At 47.8% G+C, this 22,593-nt stretch overlaps 14 non-coding genes across 14 annotated transcripts; all 14 read left to right on the forward strand.

Moving 5' to 3' along the window:
• Positions 1-216: 216 nt before the first annotated feature.
• Positions 217-288, forward strand: TRNAD-AUC (transfer RNA aspartic acid (anticodon AUC)). Its single transcript has one exon. It is a non-coding gene; the product is annotated as a tRNA-Asp (tRNA).
• Positions 289-355: 67 nt separating this feature from the next.
• Positions 356-427, forward strand: TRNAD-AUC (transfer RNA aspartic acid (anticodon AUC)). The gene has a single exon. It is a non-coding gene; the product is annotated as a tRNA-Asp (tRNA).
• A 66-nt stretch (positions 428-493) lies between these two features.
• TRNAD-GUC (transfer RNA aspartic acid (anticodon GUC)) lies at positions 494-565 on the forward strand. Its single transcript has one exon. It is a non-coding gene; the product is annotated as a tRNA-Asp (tRNA).
• Positions 566-770: 205 nt separating this feature from the next.
• TRNAD-GUC (transfer RNA aspartic acid (anticodon GUC)) lies at positions 771-842 on the forward strand. The gene has a single exon. It is a non-coding gene; the product is annotated as a tRNA-Asp (tRNA).
• Positions 843-5,836: 4,994 nt separating this feature from the next.
• On the forward strand, positions 5,837-5,908 carry TRNAD-GUC (transfer RNA aspartic acid (anticodon GUC)). The gene has a single exon. It is a non-coding gene; the product is annotated as a tRNA-Asp (tRNA).
• A 4,995-nt stretch (positions 5,909-10,903) lies between these two features.
• On the forward strand, positions 10,904-10,975 carry TRNAD-AUC (transfer RNA aspartic acid (anticodon AUC)). Its single transcript has one exon. It is a non-coding gene; the product is annotated as a tRNA-Asp (tRNA).
• Positions 10,976-11,180: 205 nt separating this feature from the next.
• On the forward strand, positions 11,181-11,252 carry TRNAD-GUC (transfer RNA aspartic acid (anticodon GUC)). Its single transcript has one exon. It is a non-coding gene; the product is annotated as a tRNA-Asp (tRNA).
• Positions 11,253-16,245: 4,993 nt separating this feature from the next.
• TRNAD-AUC (transfer RNA aspartic acid (anticodon AUC)) lies at positions 16,246-16,317 on the forward strand. The gene has a single exon. It is a non-coding gene; the product is annotated as a tRNA-Asp (tRNA).
• Positions 16,318-16,521: 204 nt separating this feature from the next.
• Positions 16,522-16,593, forward strand: TRNAD-GUC (transfer RNA aspartic acid (anticodon GUC)). The gene has a single exon. It is a non-coding gene; the product is annotated as a tRNA-Asp (tRNA).
• Positions 16,594-16,659: 66 nt separating this feature from the next.
• TRNAD-AUC (transfer RNA aspartic acid (anticodon AUC)) lies at positions 16,660-16,731 on the forward strand. The gene has a single exon. It is a non-coding gene; the product is annotated as a tRNA-Asp (tRNA).
• A 205-nt stretch (positions 16,732-16,936) lies between these two features.
• On the forward strand, positions 16,937-17,008 carry TRNAD-AUC (transfer RNA aspartic acid (anticodon AUC)). The gene has a single exon. It is a non-coding gene; the product is annotated as a tRNA-Asp (tRNA).
• A 66-nt stretch (positions 17,009-17,074) lies between these two features.
• TRNAD-AUC (transfer RNA aspartic acid (anticodon AUC)) lies at positions 17,075-17,146 on the forward strand. Its single transcript has one exon. It is a non-coding gene; the product is annotated as a tRNA-Asp (tRNA).
• A 5,133-nt stretch (positions 17,147-22,279) lies between these two features.
• On the forward strand, positions 22,280-22,351 carry TRNAD-GUC (transfer RNA aspartic acid (anticodon GUC)). The gene has a single exon. It is a non-coding gene; the product is annotated as a tRNA-Asp (tRNA).
• A 67-nt stretch (positions 22,352-22,418) lies between these two features.
• On the forward strand, positions 22,419-22,490 carry TRNAD-GUC (transfer RNA aspartic acid (anticodon GUC)). The gene has a single exon. It is a non-coding gene; the product is annotated as a tRNA-Asp (tRNA).
• The last annotated feature ends 103 nt before the right edge of the window (positions 22,491-22,593 follow it).

Consider the following 22,593-nt stretch of genomic DNA (forward strand, 5'->3'; position numbering starts at 1 on the left):
CAGCCCATCAATACTTTGTTGAAAGTGTAATGTACACGCGTGATGTTTTCGGAGGGCAATCTGAACCCCCAGATTGGCTGCCAATCTTGGACAAGCTCATGTCACCTAATCCATTCTACCACAAGAAACCTGTAAGAAAGTGACTTGTGTTTTTAATTCCATGCGACTTTTCATCGTTCTTTGTAGTTGCCAAGTCGGTAATAAAGAAAAAAAAAATCCTCGTTAGTATAGTGGCCAGTATCCCCGCCTATCACGCGGGAGACCGGGGTTCGATTCCCCGACGGGGAGCTTAGTTTTTGTTTCTTTTTTTGCATTCTGCGCCATTTCAGATCAGCGCTGCCGTTTCCGCTGCGCCTCCTCGTTAGTATAGTGGCCAGTATCCCCGCCTATCACGCGGGAGACCGGGGTTCGATTCCCCGACGGGGAGCTTAGTTTTTGTTTCTTTTTTGCATTCTGCGCCATTTCAGATCAGCGCTGCCGTTTTCCCTGCGCCTCCTCGTTAGTATAGTGGCCAGTATCCCCGCCTGTCACGCGGGAGACCGGGGTTCGATTCCCCGACGGGGAGCTAAGTTTTTGTTTCTTTTTTTGCATTCTGCGCCATTTCAGATCAGCGCTGCCGTTTCCCCTGCGCCTCCTCGTTAGTATAGTGGCCAGTATCCCCGCCTATCACGCGGGAGACCGGGGTTCGATTCCCCTACGGGGAGCTTAGTTTTTGTTTCTTTTTTGCATTCTGCGCCATTTCAGATCAGCGCTGCCATTTTCCTTGCGCCTCCTCGTTAGTATAGTGGCCAGTATCCCCGCCTGTCACGCGGGAGACCGGGGTTCGATTCCCCGACGGGGAGCTTAGTTTTTGTTTCTTTTTTGCATTCTGCGCCATTTCAGATCAGCGCTGCCGTTTTCCCTGCGCCTCCTCGTTAGTATAGGGTTTCCACTTCCGGCCACCGAGCGTGACGGACGTGATTATCATGGGCTCCCAAGGAGCGGATTTAGCGGCCCAGCTTGGCCGTGGTATCAGGAGCACGGAAAGGCCCACCAAGGATTATGAACTGGTTCTACCGCATCTGCCTACAGGTTCGAGTGTTTTACATACTGTTTTTTTGCATGGCGACATAAAAGCCAGGCCGTACCGGGTGGAGCCCTTTCGAGACTCCCTCGCTCGTCTTTCACTGCTGCCGGAAGTGGTTGCCCTCGGGGCATACCAAATGAATCACGTGTGGGCGGTAACGTTTAAAGGTGAAGAGGCGAAAGCGAAGATTTTGGATGCCCAAGCTATTGAAGTGAAGGAACACCGCTGCGTAGTCATTGACCCCTGTAACCAAGGCATCAAGCTGAAGCTTTTCTGGCTGCTTCACGGCGTGCAAGACGATGATGTGCGAGCGGCGTTGGCAGCTTTTGGAAAAGTGACTGAAATTTCAAGAGACAAGTGGAAAGTACAAGGGTGTGTCGACAAGGCTTCAACGACAGGAACGGTCACGCTGAAGCTAAAAGTGGGCGTTACCATTGAGGACCTGCCCCATCAGCTTCGGGTCGCCGAGGACGTCGCACTCGTCCACGTCCCAGGCAGAGCCCCGCTTTGCCTCCGGTGCCGCGGGAAAGGTCATTTACGGCGTGAGTGTCGTGTGCCGCGCTGCGGGCTGTGTCGTCGCTACGGCCATGACGAGTTCCAGTGTGTGCGCACGTATGCCAACGTTGCAGGCCCCGTGCCGAGTGAAGTGGCAGGCGAGCACTTGATGGACGCAGTGGACGCCGAGGAAGCGAGCAGTGGAATCGCTGAGGAGGCAGAACAGAACGAACAGTCCTCTGAGAAGACCCCTGCCCCTAAAGAACACTGTGAATCAGAGTTGATAGTTCCGTTTTCGAATGTCGCTGGGACCGAGACACCCTCGAAAGAAGACGGCAAAGCCAGTGCTGCACGCCCAGCTTCGGCTACGCAACACAGTGAGGAACAGGGGGACACTGAAGCTGAGATGCCAGCTGCTTCTACCTTGCCTGAGAAGCGTGTGCGCGAAGACAGTGTCAACGAGGGATCAACCCAAGGAGGAGCGGAAAACGAACAGCCTCCACTGAAGGCGGCCCCCCTTCGCCGGGCGTCCTTCAGGCCAAGGCCAAACGTGCCCCCAGACCGGAGAACTGTGTCACCTGTGCCTCCGCCATAGCGGGGGTGCCCTTTCCGGTCGAGACGTTACAAGCCCGGTCCATGATCGGGAGGAGCGCTTGGAACGACGGACGGACTCGCCAAAAAGGAAGAATGGTCATCCCATGCAACAGATTAACCGCAATGCTGTCTTTCTGCGAAAGCGATGTGAGTGATATATGTTTCGCGATTTATAATTTCTTGAGATGGCGACCAGTTTAACCACTAGCTTGCGCGTAGCCACGCTAAATGTGAGGGGGCTGTCAACGCGTCGGAGACAACTGCAGCTGAACCGCATTCTGCTGGAAAATGAAATTGATGTACCAGCAGTTCAAGAGAGCAAAATGGAAAGCGAACAACAAACACAGAAAATGGCTGGAATATATCGTTCTAGATATAGTGTTTGCGTTTGTCATGCGGTTGGAAGATCGGGGGGATGTGTCATTTTCATTCGAAATTGCATAGAGTGTGTGCAGTCTGTGTTCTCGTGTGAGAGTGGTCGGCTTTTGATATGTGATTTCAGTTTTTCTGGATTGGACTGGTGAGTGATCTGCGTTTATGCCCCGACTAGAACGTTTGAGCGCGAAGAGTTCTTTCACTATATGAAATCTTTCTTAATACATGAGAGGCGTGTTCTCCTGCTTGGAGACTTCAACTGTGTCTGTAGACCGGAAGATAGAACAACAGACCGTGTCCTTCGTGACAAGAGTGCAGAGTTACTTATTGACATTGTTATTGAGGCAGAGCTTGAAGATGCTGGCTGTATAATGACGCATGAAGGCCAAGCAAAGTACACGCACTTTCAAGGTAACTGTCATGCAAGGTTGGACCGAATATATGTTCCCATTGATTGTGTGCCCTTGTGCTCGGAATATCAAACACTTCCCATGAGCTTTAGTGACCACTCCGTCGTAATGATTACTCTAGGCATGAAAAGTAAGGCAACAACGTTCAATTGGGAGCTATGGAAATTTAATGAAAAACTGCTGCTGGATGAAGAGTTTACCACTAAAGTTAAAGAATATATTAAGCATATGTTACAAAATGACTCTAATTTTATACAAGCATGGGAGCAGTTTAAGTGCGAGATAAAGATAGCTGCTATTGACCGAGCATGCACTCTCCGACGTAAAGAAAGAGAACAAGAAAAAGAACTTCGTAGCACACTTGAATACATGCTTAGCATGGGGAGCGTTATGCCTGGCTTGTTCGCCCAAGATATTAAAAAGATAAAAGCCAAACTTGAGGTGATGGACGAAGAGAAGTATCGGGGTGCGGTGATAAGGGCACGCAGCGAAAAATTGTGGCTCGGAGAGACGCCCACGAAAAGGGCACTTAGTGACAAAAAAAGGTACGCAGTGTCAAAAGAGATAAAAGAAATCTGCTGTCAGAACGTAGTTACCTCGGAAAAAAAAAACGATTGAACGGGCGTTTGTAGAATTTTACAGCGAATTGTTTAGCCTGAAAACACCGGACATTGAACGCTTCAGAAAAGACTTTCTGTCGCTGATGCTAAGAGTAGAAGACGAATTGGCGCAGACACTTGAAGCAAGTATTACTTCTGAGGAAATTGAGGCCGCTATCGGGGAATTAAATTCCAGTAAGTCACCCGGACCAGATGGTCTTGGTGCTGCCATATACAAGGCCTTTCCAACTGAAATGGCTGTTTTACTGGAAAGAGTTATTAGTGAATGCTACGAAAAGAACGTACCTCCTCTGTCTTTTCGAATGTCACACATTGTATTAATCCCGAAAACAGATGACCATGTTAAGCTTCAGTCTGTAGCGTCTTACCGTCCTATAAGTCTAACGAATGTTGACTATAAAATTTACATGAAAGTATTAGGGCGACGACTCCAACGTGTAATTACTTCTCTTGTAGGCCCACATCAGACATGCGGTATAAAAGGAAGGACCATTTTTACTAACATACACGCAGCAAGGAGTGTACTAGAATGTTGTGACGCGATGCATGACCACGTAGCCATGATGCAATTAGACCTCCACAAAGCATTTGTTAAAGTGGTACATGAAATTTTGTTCTCTGTTTTAGAGTATGTCAATGCTGGTTCCGTGATTACAAAGGGCGTGAAAATGGTTTACGAGTGCTCTTCAGCGAGACTGGTCGTGAATAAGCAGTTAACTGATCGTATACCTGTTCAGTCGGCAGTAAGGCAGGGCTGTCCTCTGTCTCCCCTTTTGTTTGCGCTTTATTTGGAGCCTTTCTGTCTAAGATTGCTTACAAGGCCAACCATACGCGGTTATAGATTTTTTCAAAGTGAAGTTCGGGTTTTGGCATACGCGGACGATATTGCGGTTTTTTGTACTGACCATGAGAGCGTGCAAGAAGTTGTAAAAGAAGCCACTGCTTTTTGCACTGCAAGTGGAAGTGAAATTAGTTGGGCAAAGTGTTTAGGATTTTGGCACGGAAACTGGCAATACGCGCCTGCATTATTCTCCAGTGTGCAATGGACAACAACGCCAGGCAATTACCTTGGTGTGCCACTAAAGCATTACCGTGAAAGCAAGGAATGTTGGGCCGGTGAAGTTGAGCAAGTGAAAACCCAAACAAACAAATGGGGAGGACATAACTTTTCTATGTTCGCAAGAGCTACCGTTTGCAATATGTTCCTAGTTGCAAAAATTTTTTACATGCTGCAAGTGTTATCTATGTCAAGAATCTCTGTTCAAAAACTGCATAGGGTATTTGCCACGTTTGTGTGGGCTTCAACATGGGAGCGTACCAGTCGATGCAGTCTTTTTCATACGGTGCATAACGGTGGACTGGGCTTGTCACATTTATACTTAAAGCAGATTGTAACAAGGTTCTTTTTTTTGCGCGAACAAAGCGATGTTTTTCTTAGAACGGTAATCCAAGTGCGATTGCGGGATTCACTGCCGGAATATGTAGTTTCGACTATGTCTACAGGGACAATGGCTCTAAGTGCTTTTCTTCGCGAAGTTGTCGCGTCCTTCCAAATAGTGAAGGCGAGATTTTCAAATGAGTATATGTGTACTGTTATGCGAAAATGGCTGTATAAAGATTTATTGGAAACCTTTTTACCTGTGCCTCTTTATCGCGCTGTATATGCTTTGGGTCCGGAGCGGGATGTGTTGAAGAGAGTGAAAAGAATGCCCATCAGATCGTCCGCTAAATCTTTCTTTTTTTAATTGCATACCGGCACTTTTCCGGTGAAGCCATGGCTGGAAAGCAAAGGCCTTTTCGTGCCTTGGTATGCTGACTGTTTAATTTGGAAAAAGCTGGAAACCATAGAGCATATTTTCCTTGATTGTCACGATGCGGTTTTTTTGTGGGACGTGCTACAGCGTACTATTAAAAAGGACTTACCAATAACGCCGTTTGGCATACGCTACCTTCCATGCGCCCAGCCAGGAGAAGTGCCCAGTGATTTATTGATGGTCTTGTGTATGCACAGCATATGGAGAACGCGGATGGATGTTCGCTATGAGCATGTTGTCGTACACCCAGCCCATCAATACTTTGTTGAAAGTGTAATGTACACGCGTGATGTTTTCGGAGGGCAATCTGAACCCCCGGATTGGCTGCCAGTCTTGGGCAAGCTCATGTCACCTAGTCCATTTTATCACAAGAAACCTGTAAGAAAGTGACTTGTGTTTTTAATCCCATGCGACTTTTCATCGTTCTGTGTAGTTGCCAAGTCGGTAATAAAGAAAAAAAAATCCTCGTTAGTATAGTGGCCAGTATCCCCGCCTGTCACGCGGGAGACCGGGGTTCGATTCCCTGACGGGGAGCTTAGTTTTTGTTTCTTTTTTGCATTCTGCGCCATTTCAGATCAGCGCTGCCGTTTCCCCTGCGCCTCCTCGTTAGTATAGTCATTCTACTTCCGGCCACCGAGCGTGACGGACGTGTTCATCATGGGCTCCCAAGGAGCGGATTCAGCGGCCCAGCTGGGCCGTGGTATCAGGAGTACGGAAAGGCCTGCCAAGGATTATGAACTGGTTCTGCCGCATCTGCCTACAGGTTCGAGTGTTTTGCATACTGTTTTTTTGCATGGAGACATAAAAGCCAGGCCGTACCGGGTGGAGCACTTTCGAGACTCCCTCGCTCGTCTTTCACTGCTGCCGGAAGTGGTTGCCCTCGGGGCATATCAGATGAATCATGTGTGGGCTGTAACGTTTAAAGGGGAAGAGGCGAAAGCGAAGATTTTGCAAGCCGAAGCTTTTGAAGTGAAGGAGCACCGATGCGTGGTCATTGACCCCTGCAACCAAGGCATCAGGCTAAAACTTTTCTGGCTGCTTCACGGCGTGCACGACGATGATGTGCGAGCGGCGTTGGCGGCTTTTGGAAAAGTCACCGAAATATCAAGAGAAAAGTGGAAGGTGCAAGGGTGTGTCGACAAGGCTTCAACGACACGAACGGTCACGCTGAAGCTAAAAGTGGGCGTGACCATTGAGGACCTGCCGCATCAGCTTCGGGTCGCCGAGGACGTCGCACTCGTCCACGTGCCAGGCAGAGCCCCGCTTTGCCTCCGGTGCCGGGGGAAAGGACATATACGGCGTGATTGTCGTGTGCCGCGCTGCGGGCTGTGTCGTCGCTACGGCCATGACGAGTCGCAGTGTGTGCGCACGTATGCCAACGTTGCAGGCCCCGTGCCGTGTGAAGTGGCAGGCGAGCACTTGATGGACGCAGTGGACGCCGAGGAAGCTAGCAGTGGAATCACTGAGGATGCAGAGCAGAAAGAACAATCCTCTGAGAAGACCCCTGCTCTGAAAGAACACCGTGAATCAGATTTGATAGTTCCGTTGTCAAATGTTACTGAGACCGAGACACCCACGAAAGAAGACGGCAATGCCAGTGCTGCAAGCCCAGCTTTGGCTACGCAACACAGTGAGGAACAGGGGAACACTGAAGCTGAGATGCCAGCTGCTTCTACCTTGCCTGTGAAGCGGGTGCATGAAGACAGTGTCAACGAGGAATCAACCCAAGGAGGAGCGGAAAGCGGACAGCCTCCACTCAAGGCGGCCCCCCTTCGCCGGGCGTCCTTCAAGCCAAGGCCAAACGTTCCCCCAGACCGGAGAACTGTGTCACCTGTGCCTCCGCCATAGCGGGGGTACCCTTTCCGGTCGAGACGTTGCAAGCCCGGTCCATGATCGGGAGCAGCGCTTGGAACGACGGACGGACTCGCCAAAAAGGAAGAATGGTCATCCCGTGCAACAGATCAACCGCAATGCTGTCTTTCTGCAAAAGCGATGTGAGTGATATATGTTTCGCGATTTATAATTTCTTGAGATGGCGACCAATTTAACCACTAGCTTACGCGTAGCCACGCTAAATGTGAGGGGGCTGTCAACGCGTCGGAGACAACTGCAGCTGAACCGCATTCTGCTGGAAAATGAAATTGATGTGCTAGCAGTTCAAGAGAGCAAAATGGAAAGCGAACAACAAACAGATAAAATGGCTGAAATATATCGTTCTAGATATAGTGTTTGCGTTTGTCATGCGGTTGGAAGATCGGGGGGATGTGTCATTTTCATTCGAAATTGCATAGAGTGTGTGCAGTCTGTGTTCTCGTGTGAGAGTGGTCGGCTTTTGATATGTGATTTCAGTTTTTCTGGATTGGACTGGTGAGTGATCTGCGTTTATGCCCCGACTAGAACGTTTGAGCGCGAAGAGTTCTTTCACTATATGAAATCTTTCTTAATACATGAGAGGCGTGTTCTCCTGCTTGGAGACTTCAACTGTGTCTGTAGACCGGAAGATAGAACAACAGACCGTGTCCTTCGTGACAAGAGTGCAGAGTTACTTATTGACATTGTTATTGAGGCAGAGCTTGAAGATGCTGGCTGTATAATGACGCATGAAGGCCAAGCAAAGTACACGCACTTTCAAGGTAACTGTCATGCAAGGTTGGACCGAATATATGTTCCCATTGATTGTGTGCCCTTGTGCTCGGAATATCAAACACTTCCCATGAGCTTTAGTGACCACTCCGTCGTAATGATTACTCTAGGCATGAAAAGTAAGGCAACAACGTTCAATTGGGAGCTATGGAAATTTAATGAAAAACTGCTGCTGGATGAAGAGTTTACCACTAAAGTTAAAGAATATATTAAGCATATGTTACAAAATGACTCTAATTTTATACAAGCATGGGAGCAGTTTAAGTGCGATATAAAGATAGCTGCTATTGACCGAGCATGCACTCTCCGACGTAAAGAAAGAGAACAAGAAAAAGAACTTCGTAGCACACTTGAATACATGCTTAGCATGGAGAGCGTTAAGCCTGGCTTGTTCGCCCAAGATATAAAAAAGATAAAAACCAAACTTGAGGTGATAGACGAAGAGAAGTATCGCGGTGCGGTGATAAGGGCACGCAGCGAAAAATTGTGGCTCGGAGAGACTCCCACGAAAAGGGCACTTAGTGATGAAAAACGGTACGCAGTGTCAAAAGAGATAAAAGAAATCTGCTATCAGAACGTAGTTACCTCGGAAAAGAAAACGATTGAACGGGCGTTTGTAGAATTTTACAGGGAATTGTTTAGCCTGAAAACACCGGACATCGAACGCTTCAGAAAAGACTTTCTGTCGCTGATGCCAAGAGTGGAAGACGAAGTTGCGCAGACACTTGAAGCAAGTATTACTTCCGAGGAAATTGAGGCCGTTATCGGGGAATTAAATTCCAATAAGTCACCCGGACCAGATGGTCTTGGTGCTGCCATATACAAGGCCTTTCCTAATGAAATGGCTGTTTTACTGGAAAGAGTAATTAGTGAATGCTACGAAAAGAACGTACCTCCTCCGTCTTTTCGAATGTCACACGTTGTACTAATCCCGAAAACAGATGACACAGTTAAGCTTCAGTCTGTAGCGTCTTACCGTCCTATAAGTCTAACGAATGTTGACTATAAAATTTACATTAAAGTATTAGGGCGAAGACTCCAAAGTGTAATTACTTCTCTTGTAGGCCCACATCAGACATGCGGTATAAAAGGAAGGACCATTTTTACTAACATACACGCAGCAAGGAGTGTACTCGAATGTTGTGACGCGATGCATGACCACGTAGCCATGATGCAATTAGACCTCCACAAAGCATTTGATAAAGTGGTACATGAAATTTTGTTCTCTGTTTTAGAGTATGTCAATGCTGGTTCCATGATTACAAATGGCGTGAAAATGGTTTACGAGTGCTGTTCAGCGAGACTGGTCGTGAATAAGCATTTAACCGATCGTATACCTGTCCAGTCGTCAGTAAGGCAGGGCTGTCCTTTGTCTCCCCTTTTGTTTGCGCTTTATCTGGAGCCTTTCTGTTTAAGATTACTTGCAAGGCCAAACATACGCGGTTATCGATTTTTTCAAAGTGAAGTTCGGGTTTTGGCATACGCGGACGATATTGCGGTTTTTTGTACTGACCATGAGAGCGTGCAAGAAGTTGTAAAAGAAGCCACTGCTTTTTGCACTGCAAGTGGAAGTGAAATTAGTTGGGCGAAGTGTTTAGGATTTTGGCACGGAAACTGGCAATGCGCGCCTGAACTGTTCTCCAGTATGCAATGGACAACAACGCCAGGCAATTACCTTGGTGTGCCACTAAAGCATTACCGTGAAAGCAAGGAATGTTGGGCCGGGGAAGTTGAGCAAGTGAAAACCCAAACAAACAAATGGGGAGGACATAACTTTTCTATGTTCGCAAGAGCTACCGTTTGCAATATGTTCCTAGTTGCAAAAATTTTTTACATGCTGCAAGTGTTATCTATGTCAAGAATCTCTGTTCAAAAACTGCATAGGGTATTTGCCACGTTTGTGTGGGCTTCAACATGGGAGCGTACCAGTCGATGCAATCTTTTTCATACGGTGCATAACGGTGGACTGGGATTGTCCCATTTATACTTAAAGCAGATTGTAACCAGGTTCTTTTTTTTGCGCGAACAAAGCGATGTTTTTCTTAGAACGGTAATCCAAGTGCGATTGCGTGATTCACTGCCGGAATATGTAGTTTCGACTATGTCTACAGGGACAGTGGCTCTAAGTGCTTTTCTTCGCGAAGTTGTCGCGTCCTTCCAAATAGTGAAGGCGAGATTTTCAAATGAGTATATGTGTACTGTTACGCGAAAAAGGCTGTACAAAGATTTATTGGAAACCTTTTTACCTGTGCCTCTTTATCGCGCTGTATATGCTTTGGGTCCGGAGCGGGACGTGTTGAAGAGAGTGAAAAGAATGCCCATCAGATCGTCCGCTAAATCTTTCTTTTTTCAATTGCATACCGGCACTCTTCCGGTGAAGCCATGGCTGGAAAGCAAAGGCCTTTTCGTGCCTTGGTCTGCTGACTGTTTAATTTGCAAAAAGCTGGAAACCATAGAGCATATTTTCCTTGATTGTCACGATGCGGTTTTTTTGTGGGACGTGCTGCAGCGCACTATTAAAAAGGACTTACCAATAACGCCGTTTGGCATACGCTACCTTCCATGCGCCCATCCAGGAGAAGTGCCCAGTGATTTATTGATGGTCTTGTGTATGCACAGCATATGGAGAACGCGGATGGATGTTCGGCATGAGCATGTTGTCGTACACCCAGCCCATCAATACTTTGTTGAAAGTGTAATGTACACGCGTGATGTTTTCGGAGGGCAATCTGAACCCCCGGATTGGCTGCCAGTCTTGGACAAGCTCATGTCACCTAATCCATTTTATCACAAGAAACCTGTAAGAAAGTGACTTGTGTTTTTAATTCCATGCGACTTTTCATCGTTCTTTGTAGTTGCCAAGTCGGTAATAAAGAAAAAAAAAAATCCTCGTTAGTATAGTGGCCAGTATCCCTGCCTATCACGCGGGAGACCGGGGTTCGATTCCCCGACGGGGAGCTTAGTTTTTGTTTCTTTTTTTGCATTCTGCGCCATTTCAGATCAGCGCTGCCGTTTTCCCTGCGCCTCCTCGTTAGTATAGTTGCCAGTATCCCCGCCTGTCACGCGGGAGAGCGGGGTTCGATTCCCCGACGGGGAGCTTAGTTTTTGTTTCTTTTTTGCATTCTGCGCCATTTCAGATCAGCGCTGCCGTTTTCCCTGCGCCTCCTCGTTAGTATAGTGGCCAGTATCCCCGCCTGTCACGCGGGAGACCGGGGTTCGATTCCCCGACGGGGAGCTTAGTTTTTGTTTCTTTTTTGCATTCTGCGATATTTCAGATCAGCGCTGCCGTTTTCCCTGCGCCTCCTCGTTAGTATAGTGATTCCACTTCCGGCCACCGAGCGTGACGGACGTGATTATCATGGGCTCCCAAGGAGCGGATTTAGCGGCCCAGCTGGGCCGTGGTATCAGGAGCACGGAAAGGCCTACCAAGGATGATGAACTGGTTCTACCGCATCTGCCTACAGGTTCGAGTGTTTTACATACTGTTTTTTTGCATGGCGACATAAAAGCCAGGCCGTACCGGGTGGAGCACTTTCGAGACTCCCTCGCTCGTCTTTCACTGCTGCCGGAAGTGGTTGCCCTCGGGGCATACCAAATGAATCGCGTGTGGGCGGTAACGTTTAAAGGTGAAGAGGCGAAAGCGAAGATTTTGGAAGCCCAAGCTATTGAAGTGAAGGAACACCGCTGCTTAGTCATTGACCCCTGTAACCAAGGCATCAGGCTGAAGCTTTTCTGGCTGCTTCACGGCGTGCAAGACGATGATGTGCGAGCGGCGTTGGCAGCTTTTGGAAAAGTGACTGAAATTTCAAGAGACAAGTGGAAAGTACAAGGGTGTGTCGACAAGGCTTCAACGACACGAACGGTCACGCTGAAGCTAAAAGTGGGCGTTACCATTGAGGACCTGCCGCATCAGCTTCGGGTCGCCGAGGACGTCGCACTCGTCCACGTCCCAGGCAGAGCCCCGCTTTGCCTCCGGTGCCGCGGGAAAGGTCATTTACGGCGTGAGTGTCGTGTGCCGCGCTGCGGGCTGTGTCGTCGCTACGGCCATGACGAGTCCCAGTGTGTGCGCACGTATGCCAACGTTGCAGGCCCCGTGCCGAGTAAAGTGGCAGGCGAGCACTTGATGGACGCAGTGGACGCCGAGGAAGCGAGCAGTGGAATCGCTGAGGAGGCAGAACAGAACGAACAGTCCTCTGAGAAGACCCCTGCCCCTAAAGAACACCGTGAATCAGAGTTGATAGTTCCGTTGTCGAATGTCGCTGGGACCGAGACACCCTCGAAAGAAGACGGCAAAGCCAGTGCTGCACTCCCAGCTTCGGCTACGCAACACAGTGAGGAACAGGGGGACACTGAAGCTGAGATGCCAGCTGCTTCTACCTTGCCTGTGAAGCGTGTGCACGAAGACAGTGTCAACGAGGGATCAACCCAAGGAGGAGCGGAAAACGAACAGCCTCCACTGAAGGCGGCCCCCCTTCGCCGGGCGTCCTTCAAGCCAAGGCCAAACGTGCCCCCAGACCGGAGAACTGTGTCACCTGTGCCTCCGCCATAGCGGGGGTGCCCTTTCCGGTCGAGACGTTACAAGCCCGGTCCATGATCGGGAGGAGCGCTTGGAACGACGGACGGACTCGCCAAAAAGGAAGAATGGTCATCCCGTGCAACAGATCAACTGCAATGCTGTCTTTCTGCAAAAGCGATGTGAGTGATATATGTTTTTCGATTTATAATTTCTTGAGATGGCGACCAATTTAACCACTAGCTTGCGCGTAGCCACGCTAAATGTGAGGGGGCTGTCAACGCGTCGGAGACAACTGCAGCTGAACCGCATTCTGCTGGAAAATGAAATTGATGTACTAGCAGTTCAAGAGAGCAAAATGGAAAGCGAACAACAAACAGAGAAAATGGCTGAAATATATCGTTCTAGATATAGTGTTTGCGTTTGTCATGCGGTTGGAAGATCGGGGGGATGTGTCATTTTCATTCGAAATTGCATAGAGTGTGTGCAGTCTGTGTTCTCGTGTGAGAGTGGTCGGCTTTTGATATGTGATTTCAGTTTTTCTGGATTGGACTGGAGAGTGATCTGCGTTTATGCCCCGACTAGAACGTTTGAGCGCGAAGAGTTCTTTCACTATATGAAATCCTTCCAAATACATGAGAGGCGTGTTCTCCTGCTTGGAGACTTCAACTGTGTCTGTAGACCGGAAGATAGAACAACAGACCGTGTCCTTCGTGACAAGAGTGCAGAGTTACTTATTGACATTGTTATTGAGGCAGAGCTTGAAGATGCTGGCTGTATAATTACGCATGAAGGCCAAGCAAAGTTCACGCACTTTCAAGGTAGCTGTCATGCAAGGTTGGACCGAATATATGTTCCCATTGATTGTGTGCCCTTGTGCTCGGAATATCAAACACTTCCCATGAGCTTTAGTGACCACTCCCTCGTAATGATTACTCTAGACATGAAAAGTAAGGCAACAACGTTCAATTGGGAGCTATGGAAATTTAATGAAAAACTGCTGCTGGATGAAGAGTTTACCACTAAAGTTAAAGAATATATTAAGCATATGTTACAAAATGACTCTAATTTTATACAAGCATGGGAGCAGTTTAAGTGCGAGATAAAGATAGCTGCTATTGACCGAGCATGCACTCTCCGACGTAAAGAAAGAGAACAAGAAAAAGAACTTCGTAGCACACTTGAATACATGCTTAGCATGGAGAGCGTTAAGCCTGGCTTGTTCGCCCAAGATATTAAAAAGATAAAAACCAAACTTGAGGTGATGGACGAAGAGAAGTATCGCAGTGCGGTGATAAGGGCACGCAGCGAAAAATTGTGGCTCGGAGAGACGCCCACGAAAAGGGCACTTAGTGACGAAAAAAGGTACGCAGTGTCAAAAGAGATAAAAGAAATCTGCTATCAGAACGTAGTCACCTCGGAAAAAAAAACGATTGAACGGGCGTTTGTAGAATTTTACAGCGAATTGTTTAGCCTGAAAACACCGGACATTGAACGCTTCAGAAAAGACTTTCTGTCGCTGATGCCAAGAGTAGAAGAAGAAGTGGCGCAGACACTTGAAGCAAGTATTACTTCTGAGGAAATTGAGGCCGCTATCGGGGAATTAAATTCCAGTAAGTCACCCGGACCAGATGGTCTTGGTGCTGCCATATACAAGGCCTTTCCAACTGAAATGGCTGTTTTACTGGAAAGAGTTATTAGTGAATGCTACGAAAAGAACGTACTTCCTCCGTCTTTTCGAATGTCACACATTGTATTAATCCCGAAAACAGATGACCATGTTAAGCTTCAGTCTGTAGCGTCTTACCGTCCTATAAGTCTAACGAATGTTGACTATAAAATTTTCATGAAAGTATTAGGGCGACGACTCCAACGTGTAATTACTTCTCTTGTAGGCCCACATCAGACATGCGGTATAAAAGGAAGGACCATTTTTACTAACATACACGCAGCAAGGAGTGTACTCGAATGTTGTGACGCGATGCATGACCACGTAGCCATGATGCAATTAGACCTCCACAAAGCATTTGATAAAGTGGTACATGAAATTTTGTTCTCTGTTTTAGAGTATGTCAATGCTGGTTCCGTGATTACAAAGGGCGTGAAAATGGTTTACGAGTGCTGTTCAGCGAGACTGGTCGTGAATAAGCAGTTAACTGATCGTATACCTGTTCAGTCGTCAGTAAGGCAGGGCTGTCCTCTGTCCCCCCTTTTGTTCGCGCTTTATCTGGAGCCTTTCTGTCTAAGATTTCTTACAAGGCCAAACATACGCGGTTATAGATTTTTTCAAAGTGAAGTTCGGGTTTTGGCATACGCGGACTATATTGCGGTTTTTTGTACTGACCATGAGAGCGTGCAAGAAGTTGTAAAAGAAGCCACTGCTTTTTGCACTGCAAGTGGAAGTGAAATTAGTTGGGCAAAGTGTTTAGGATTTTGGCACGGAAACTGGCAATACGCGCCTGCATTATTCTCCAGTATGCAATGGACAACAACGCCAGGCAATTACATTGGTGTGCCACTAAAGCATTACCGTGAAAGCAAGGAATGTTGGGCCGGTGAAGTTGAGCAAGTGAAAACCCAAACAAACAAATGGGGAGGACATAACTTTTCTATGTTCGCAAGAGCTACCGTTTGCAATATGTTCCTAGTTGCAAAAATTTTTTACATGCTGCAAGTGTTATCTATGTCAAGAATCTCTGTTCAAAAACTGCATAGGGTATTTGCCACGTTTGAGTGGGCTTCAACATGGGAGCGTACCAGTCGATGCAATCTTTTTCATACGGTGCATAACGGTGGACTAGGCTTGTCACATTAATACTTAAAGCAGATTGTAACAAGGTTCTTTTTTTTGCGCGAACAAAGCGATGTTTTTCTTAGAACGGTAATCCAAGTGCGATTGCGGGATTCACTGCCGGAATATGTAGTTTCCACTATGTCTGCAGGGACAATGGCTCTAAGTGCTTTTCTTCGCGAAGTTGTCGCGTCCTTCCAAATAGTGAAGGCGAGATTTTCAAATGAGTATATGTGTACTGTTACGCGAAAACGGCTGTACAAAGATTTCTTGGAAACCTTTTTACCTGTGCCTCTTTATCGCGCTGTATATGCTTTGGGTCCGGAGCGGGATGTGTTGAAGAGAGTGAAAAGAATGCCCATCAGATCGTCCGCTAAATCTTTCTTTTTTCAATTGCATACCGGCACTTTTCCGGTGAAGCCATGGCTGGAAAGCAAAGGCCTTTTCGTGCCTTGGTCTGCTGACTGTTTAATTTGGAAAAAGCTGGAAACCATAGAGCATATTTTCCTTGATTGTCACGATGCGGTTTTTTTGTGGGGACGTGCTACAGCGTACTATTAAAAGGACTTACCAATAACGCCGTTTGGCATACGCTACCTTCCATGCGCCCAGCCAGGAGAAGTGCCCAGTGATTTATTGATGGTCTTGTGTATGCACAGCATATGGAGAACGCGGATGGATGTTCGCTATGAGCATGTTGTCGTACACCCAGCCCATCAATACTTTGTTGAAAGTGTAATGTACACGCCTGATGTTTTCGGAGGGCAATCTGAACCCCCGGATTGGCTGCCAGTCTTGGGCAAGCTCATGTCACCTAATCCATTTTATCACAAGAAACCTGTAAGAAAGTGACTTGTGTTTTTAATCCCATGCGACTTTTCATCGTTCTGTGTAGTTGCCAAGTCGGTAATAAAGAAAAAAAAATCCTCGTTAGTATAGTGGCCAGTATCCCTGCCTATCACGCGGGAGACCGGGGTTCGATTCCCCGACGGGGAGCTTAGTTTTTGTTTCTTTTTTGCTTTCTGCGCCATTTCAGATCAGCGCTGCCGTTTTCCCTGCGCCTCCTCGTTAGTATAGTTGCCAGTATCCCCGCCCGTCACGCGGGAGAGCGGGGTTCGATTCCCCGACGGGGAGCTTAGTTTTTGTTTCTTTTTTGCATTCTGCGCCATTTTAGATCAGCGCTGCCGTTTTCCCTGCGCCTCCTCGTTAGTATAGTGGCCAGTATCCCCGCCTGTCACGCGGGAGACCGGGGTTCGATTCCCTGACGGGGAGCTTAGTTTTTGTTTCTTTTTTGCATTCTGCGCCATTTCAGATCAGCGCCTCCGTTTCCCCTGCGCCTCCTCGTTAGTATAGTGGCCAGTATCCCCGCCTATCACGCGGGAGACCGGGGTTCGATTCCCTGACGGGGAGCTTAGTTTTTGTTTCTTTTTTGCATTCTGCGCCATTTCAGATCAGCGCTGCCGTTTTCCCTGCGCCTCCTCGTTAGTATAGTGGCCAGTATCGCCGCCTGTCACGTGAGAGACCGGGGTTCGATTCCCCGACGGGGAGCTTAGTTTTTGTTTCTTTTTTTGCATTCTGCGCCATTTCAGATCAGCGCTGCCGTTTTCCCTGCGCCTCCTCGTTAGTATAGTGGCCAGTATCCCCGCCTATCACGCGGGAGACCGGGGTTCGATTCCCCGACGGGGAGCTTAGTTTTTGTTTCTTTTTTGCATTCTGCGCCATTTCAGATCAGCGCTGCTGCTTCCCCTGCGCCTCCTCGTTAGTATAGTGGCCAGTATCCCCGCCTATCACGCGGGAGACCGGGGTTCGATTCCCCGACGGGGAGCTTAGTTTTTGTTTCTTTTTTGCATTCTGCGCCATTTCAGATCAGCGCTGCCGTTTTCCCTGCGCCTCCTCGTTAGTATAGTGATTCCACTTCCGGCCACCGAGCGTGACGGACGTGATTATCATGGGCTCCCAAGGAGCGGATTTAGCGGCCCAGCTGGGCCGTGGTATCAGGAGCACGGAAAGGCCTACCAAGGATGATGAACTGGTTCTACCGCATCTGCCTACAGGTTCGAGTGTTTTACATACTGTTTTTTTGCATGGCGACATAAAAGCCAGGCCGTACCGGGTGGAGCACTTTTGAGACTCCCTCGCTCGTCTTTCACTGCTGCCGGAAGTGGTTGCCCTGGGGGCATACCAAATGAATCGCGTGTGGGCGGTAACGTTTAAAGGTGAAGAGGCGAAAGCGAAGATTTTGGAAGCCCAAGCTATTGAAGTGAAGGAACACCGCTGCGTAGTCATTGACCCCTGTAACCAAGGCATCAGGCTGAAGCTTTTCTGGCTGCTTCACGGCGTGCAAGACGATGATGTGCGAGCGGCGTTGGCAGCTTTTGGAAAAGTGACTGAAATTTCAAGAGACAAGTGGAAAGTACAAGGGTGTGTCGACAAGGCTTCAACGACACGAACGGTCACGCTGAAGCTAAAAGTGGGCGTTACCATTGAGGACCTGCCGCATCAGCTTCGGGTCGCCGAGGACGTCGCACTCGTCCACGTCCCAGGCAGAGCCCCGCTTTGCCTCCGGTGCCGCGGGAAAGGTCATTTACGGCGTGAGTGTCGTGTGCCGCGCTGCGGGCTGTGTCGTCGCTACGGCCATGACGAGTCCCAGTGTGTGCGCACGTATGCCAACGTTGCAGGCCCCGTGACGAGTGAAGTGGCAGGCGAGCACTTGATGGACGCAGTGGACGCCGAGGAAGCGAGCAGTGGAATCGCTGAGGAGGCAGAACAGAACGAACAGTCCTCTGAGAAGACCCCTGCCCCTAAAGAACACCGTGAATCAGAGTTGATAGTTCCGTTGTCGAATGTCGCTGGGACCGAGACACCCTCGAAAGAAGACGGCAAAGCCAGTGCTGCACGCCCAGCTTCGGCTACGCAACACAGTGAGGAACAGGGGGACACTGAAGCTGAGATGCCAGCTGCTTCTACCTTGCCTGTGAAGCGTGTGCACGAAGACAGTGTCAACGAGGGATCAACCCAAGGAGGAGCGGAAAACGAACAGCCTCCACTGAAGGCGGCCCCCCTTCGCCGGGCGTCCTTCAAGCCAAGGCCAAACGTGCCCCCAGACCGGAGAACTGTGTCACCTGTGCCTCCGCCATAGCGGGGGTGCTCTTTCCGGTCGAGACGTTACAAGCCCGGTCCATGATCGGGAGGAGCGCTTGGAACGACGGACGGACTCGCCAAAAAGGAAGAATGGTCATCCCGTGCAACAGATCAACCGCAATGCTGTCTTTCTGCAAAAGCGATGTGAGTGATATATGTTTCGCGATTTATAATTTCTTGAGATGGCGACCAATTTAACCACTAGCTTGCGCGTAGCCACGCTAAATGTGAGGGGGCTGTCAACGCGTCGGAGACAACTGCAGCTGAACCGCATTCTGCTGGAAAATGAAATTGATGTACTAGCAGTTCAAGAGAGCAAAATGGAAAGCGAACAACAAACAGAGAAAATGGCTGAAATATATCGTTCTAGATATAGTGTTTGCGTTTGTCATGAAGTTGGAAGATCGGGGGGATGTGTCATTTTCATTCGAAATTGCATAGAGTGTGTGCAGTCTGTGTTCTCGTGTGAGAGTGGTCGGCTTTTGATATGTGATTTCAGTTTTTCTGGATTTGACTGGAGATTGATCTGCGTTTATGCGCCTACCAGAACGTCTGAGCGCGAAGAGTTTTTTCACTATACGAAATCCTTCCTAATACATGAGAGACGTGTTCTCCTGCTTGGAGACTTCAACTGTGTCTGTAGACCGGAAGATAGAACAACAGACCGTGTCCTTCGTGACAAGAGTGCAGAGTTACTTATTGACATTGTTATTGAGGCAGAGCTTGAAGATGCTGGCTGTATAATGACGCATGAAGGCCAAGCAAAGTTCACGCACTTTCAAGGTAGCTGTCATGCAAGGTTGGACCGAATATATGTTCCCATTGATTGTGTGCCCTTGTGCTCGGAATATGAAACACTTCCCATGAGCTTTAGTGACAACTCCCTCGTAATGATTACTCTAGGCATGAAAAGTAAGGCAACAACGTTCAATTGGGAGCTATGGAAATTTAATGAAAAACTGCTGCAGGATGAAGAGTTTACCACTAAAGTTAAAGAATATATTAAGCATATGTTACAAAATGACTCTAAGTTTATACAAGCATGGGAGCAGTTTAAGTGCGAGATAAAGATAGCTGCTATTGACCGAGCATGCACTCTCCGACGTAAAGAAAGAGAACAAGAAAAAGAACTTCGTAGCACACTTGAATACATGCTTAGCATGGAGAGCGTTAAGCCTGGCTTGTTCGCCCAAGATATTAAAAAGATAAAAACCAAACTTGAGGTGATGGACGAAGAGAAGTATCGCAGTGCGGTGATAAGGGCACGCAGCGAAAAATTGTGGCTCGGAGAGACGCCCACGAAAAGGGCACTTAGTGACGAAAAAAGGTACGCAGTGTCAAAAGAGATAAAAGAAATCTGCTATCAGAACGTAGTCACCTCGGAAAAAAAAACGATTGAACTGGCGTTTGTAGAATTTTACAGCGAATTGTTTAGCCTGAAAACACCGGACATTGAACGCTTCAGAAAAGACTTTCTGTCGCTGATGCCAAGAGTAGAAGAAGAATTGGCGCAGACACTTGAAGCAAGTATTACTTCTGAGGAAATTGAGGCCGCTATCGGGGAATTAAATTCCAGTAAGTCACCCGGACCAGATGGTCTTGGTGCTGCCATATACAAGGCCTTTCCAACTGAAATGGCTGTTTTACTGGAAAGAGTTATTAGTGAATGCTACGAAAAGAACGTACTTCCTCCGTCTTTCGAATGTCACACACTGTATTAATCCCGAAAACAGATGACCATGTTAAGCTTCAGTCTGTAGCGTCTTACCGTCCTATAAGTCTAACGAATGTTGACTATAAAATTTTCATGAAAGTATTAGGGCGACGACTCCAACGTGTAATTACTTCTCTTGTAGGCCCACATCAGACATGCGGTATAAAAGGAAGGACCATTTTTACTAACATACACGCAGCAAGGAGTGTACTCGAATGTTGTGACGCGATGCATGACCACGTAGCCATGATGCAATTAGACCTCCACAAAGCATTTGATAAAGTGGTACATGAAATTTTGTTCTCTGTTTTAGAGTATGTCAATGCTGGTTCCGTGATTACAAAGGGCGTGAAAATGGTTTACGAGTGCTGTTCAGCGAGACTGGTCGTGAATAAGCAGTTAACTGATCGTATACCTGTTCAGTCGTCAGTAAGGCAGGGCTGTCCTCTGTCCCCCCTTTTGTTCGCGCTTTATCTGGAGCCTCTCTGTCTAAGATTGCTTACAAGGCCAAACATACGCGGTTATAGATTTTTTCAAAGTGAAGTTCGGGTTTTGGCATACGCGGACGATATTGCGGTTTTTTGTACTGACCATGAGAGCGTGCAAGAAGTTGTAAAAGAAGGCACTGCTTTTAGCACTGCAAGTGGAAGTGAAATTAGTTGGGCAAAGTGTTTAGGATTTTGGCACGGAAACTGGCAATACTCGCCTGAACTGTTCTCCAGTATGCAATGGACAATAACACCAGGCAATTACCTTGGTGTGCCACTAAAGCATTACCGTGAAAGCAAGGAATGTTGGGCCGGTGAAGTTGAGCAAGTGAAAACCCAAACAAACAAATGGGGAGGACATAACTTTTCTATGTTCGCAAGAGCTACCGTTTGCAATATGTTCCTAGTTGCAAAAATTTTTTACATGCTGCAAGCGTTATCTATGTCAAGAATCTCTGTTCAAAAACTGCATAGGGTATTTGCCACGTTTGTGTGGGCTTCAACATGGGAGCGTACCAGTCGATGCAATTTTTTTCATACGGTGCACAACGGTGGACTGGGCTTGTCACATTTATACTTAAAGCAGATTGTAACAAGGTTCTTTTTTTTGCGCGAACAAAGCGATGTTTTTCTTAGAACGGTAATCCAAGTGCGATTGCGGGATTCACTGCCGGAATATGTAGTTTCGACTATGTCTACAGGGACAATGGCTCTAAGTGCTTTTCTTCGCGAAGTTGTCGCGTCCTTCCAAATAGTGAAGGCGAGATTTTCAAATGAGTATATGTGTACTGTTACGCGAAAACGGCTGTACAAAGATTTATTGGAAACCTTTTTACCTGTGCCTCTTTATCGCGCTGTATATGCTTTGGGTCAGGAGCGGGACGTGTTGAAGAGAGTGAAAAGAATGCCCATCAGATCGTCCGCTAAATCTTTCTTTTTTCAATTGCATACCGGCACTCTTCCGGTGAAGCCATGGCTGGAAAGCAAAGGCATTTTCGTGCCTTGGTCTGCTGACTGTTTAATTTGCAAAAAGCTGGAAACCATAGAGCATATTTTCCTTGATTGTCACGATGCGGTTTTTTTGTGGGACGTGCTACAGCGTACTATTAAAAAGGACTTACCAATAACGCCGTTTGGCATACGCTACCTTCCATGCGCCCAGCCAGGAGAAGTGCCCAGGGATTTATTAATGGTCTTGTGTATGCACAGCATATGGAGAACGCGGATAGATGTTCGCCATGAGCATGTTGTCGTACACCCAGCCCCTCAATACTTTGTTGAAAGTGTAATGTACACGCGTGATGTTTTCGGAGGGCAATCTGAACCCCCAGATTGGCTGCCAGTCTTGGACAAGCTCATGTCACCTAATCCATTTTATCACAAGAAACCTGTAAGAAAGTGACTTGTGTTTTTAATCCCATGCGACTTTTCATCGTTCTTTGTAGTTGCCAAGTCGGTAATAAAGAAAAAAAGAAATCCTCGTTAGTATAGTGGCCAGTATCCCCGCCTGTCACGCGGGAGACCGGGTTTCGATTCCCCGACGGGGAGCTTAGTTTTTGTTTCTTTCTTGCATTTTGCGCCATTTCAGAACAGCGCTTGCCGTCTTTCTTGCACCTCCTCGTTAGTATAGTGGCCAGTATCCCCGCCTGTCACGCGGGAGACCGGGGTTCGATTCCCCGACGGGGAGCTTAGTTTTTGTTTCTTTCTTGCATTTTGCGCCATTTCAGAACAGCGCTTGCCGTCTTTCTTGCACCTCCTCGTTAGTATAGTGGCCAGTATCCCCGCCTGTCACGCGGGAGACCGGGGTTCGATTCCCCGACGGGGAGTTTAATTTTTGTTTCTTTCTTGCATTTTGCGCCATTTCAGAACAGCGCTTGCCGTCTTTCTTGCACCTCCTCGTTAGTATAGTGGCCAGTATCCCCGCCTGTC

The sequence above is a fragment of the Amblyomma maculatum genome, chromosome 9 (assembly GCF_055883805.1).
Source record: "Amblyomma maculatum isolate TAMU_Amacu chromosome 9, ASM5588380v1, whole genome shotgun sequence".
Lineage (NCBI taxonomy): Eukaryota > Metazoa > Arthropoda > Arachnida > Ixodida > Ixodidae > Amblyomma > Amblyomma maculatum.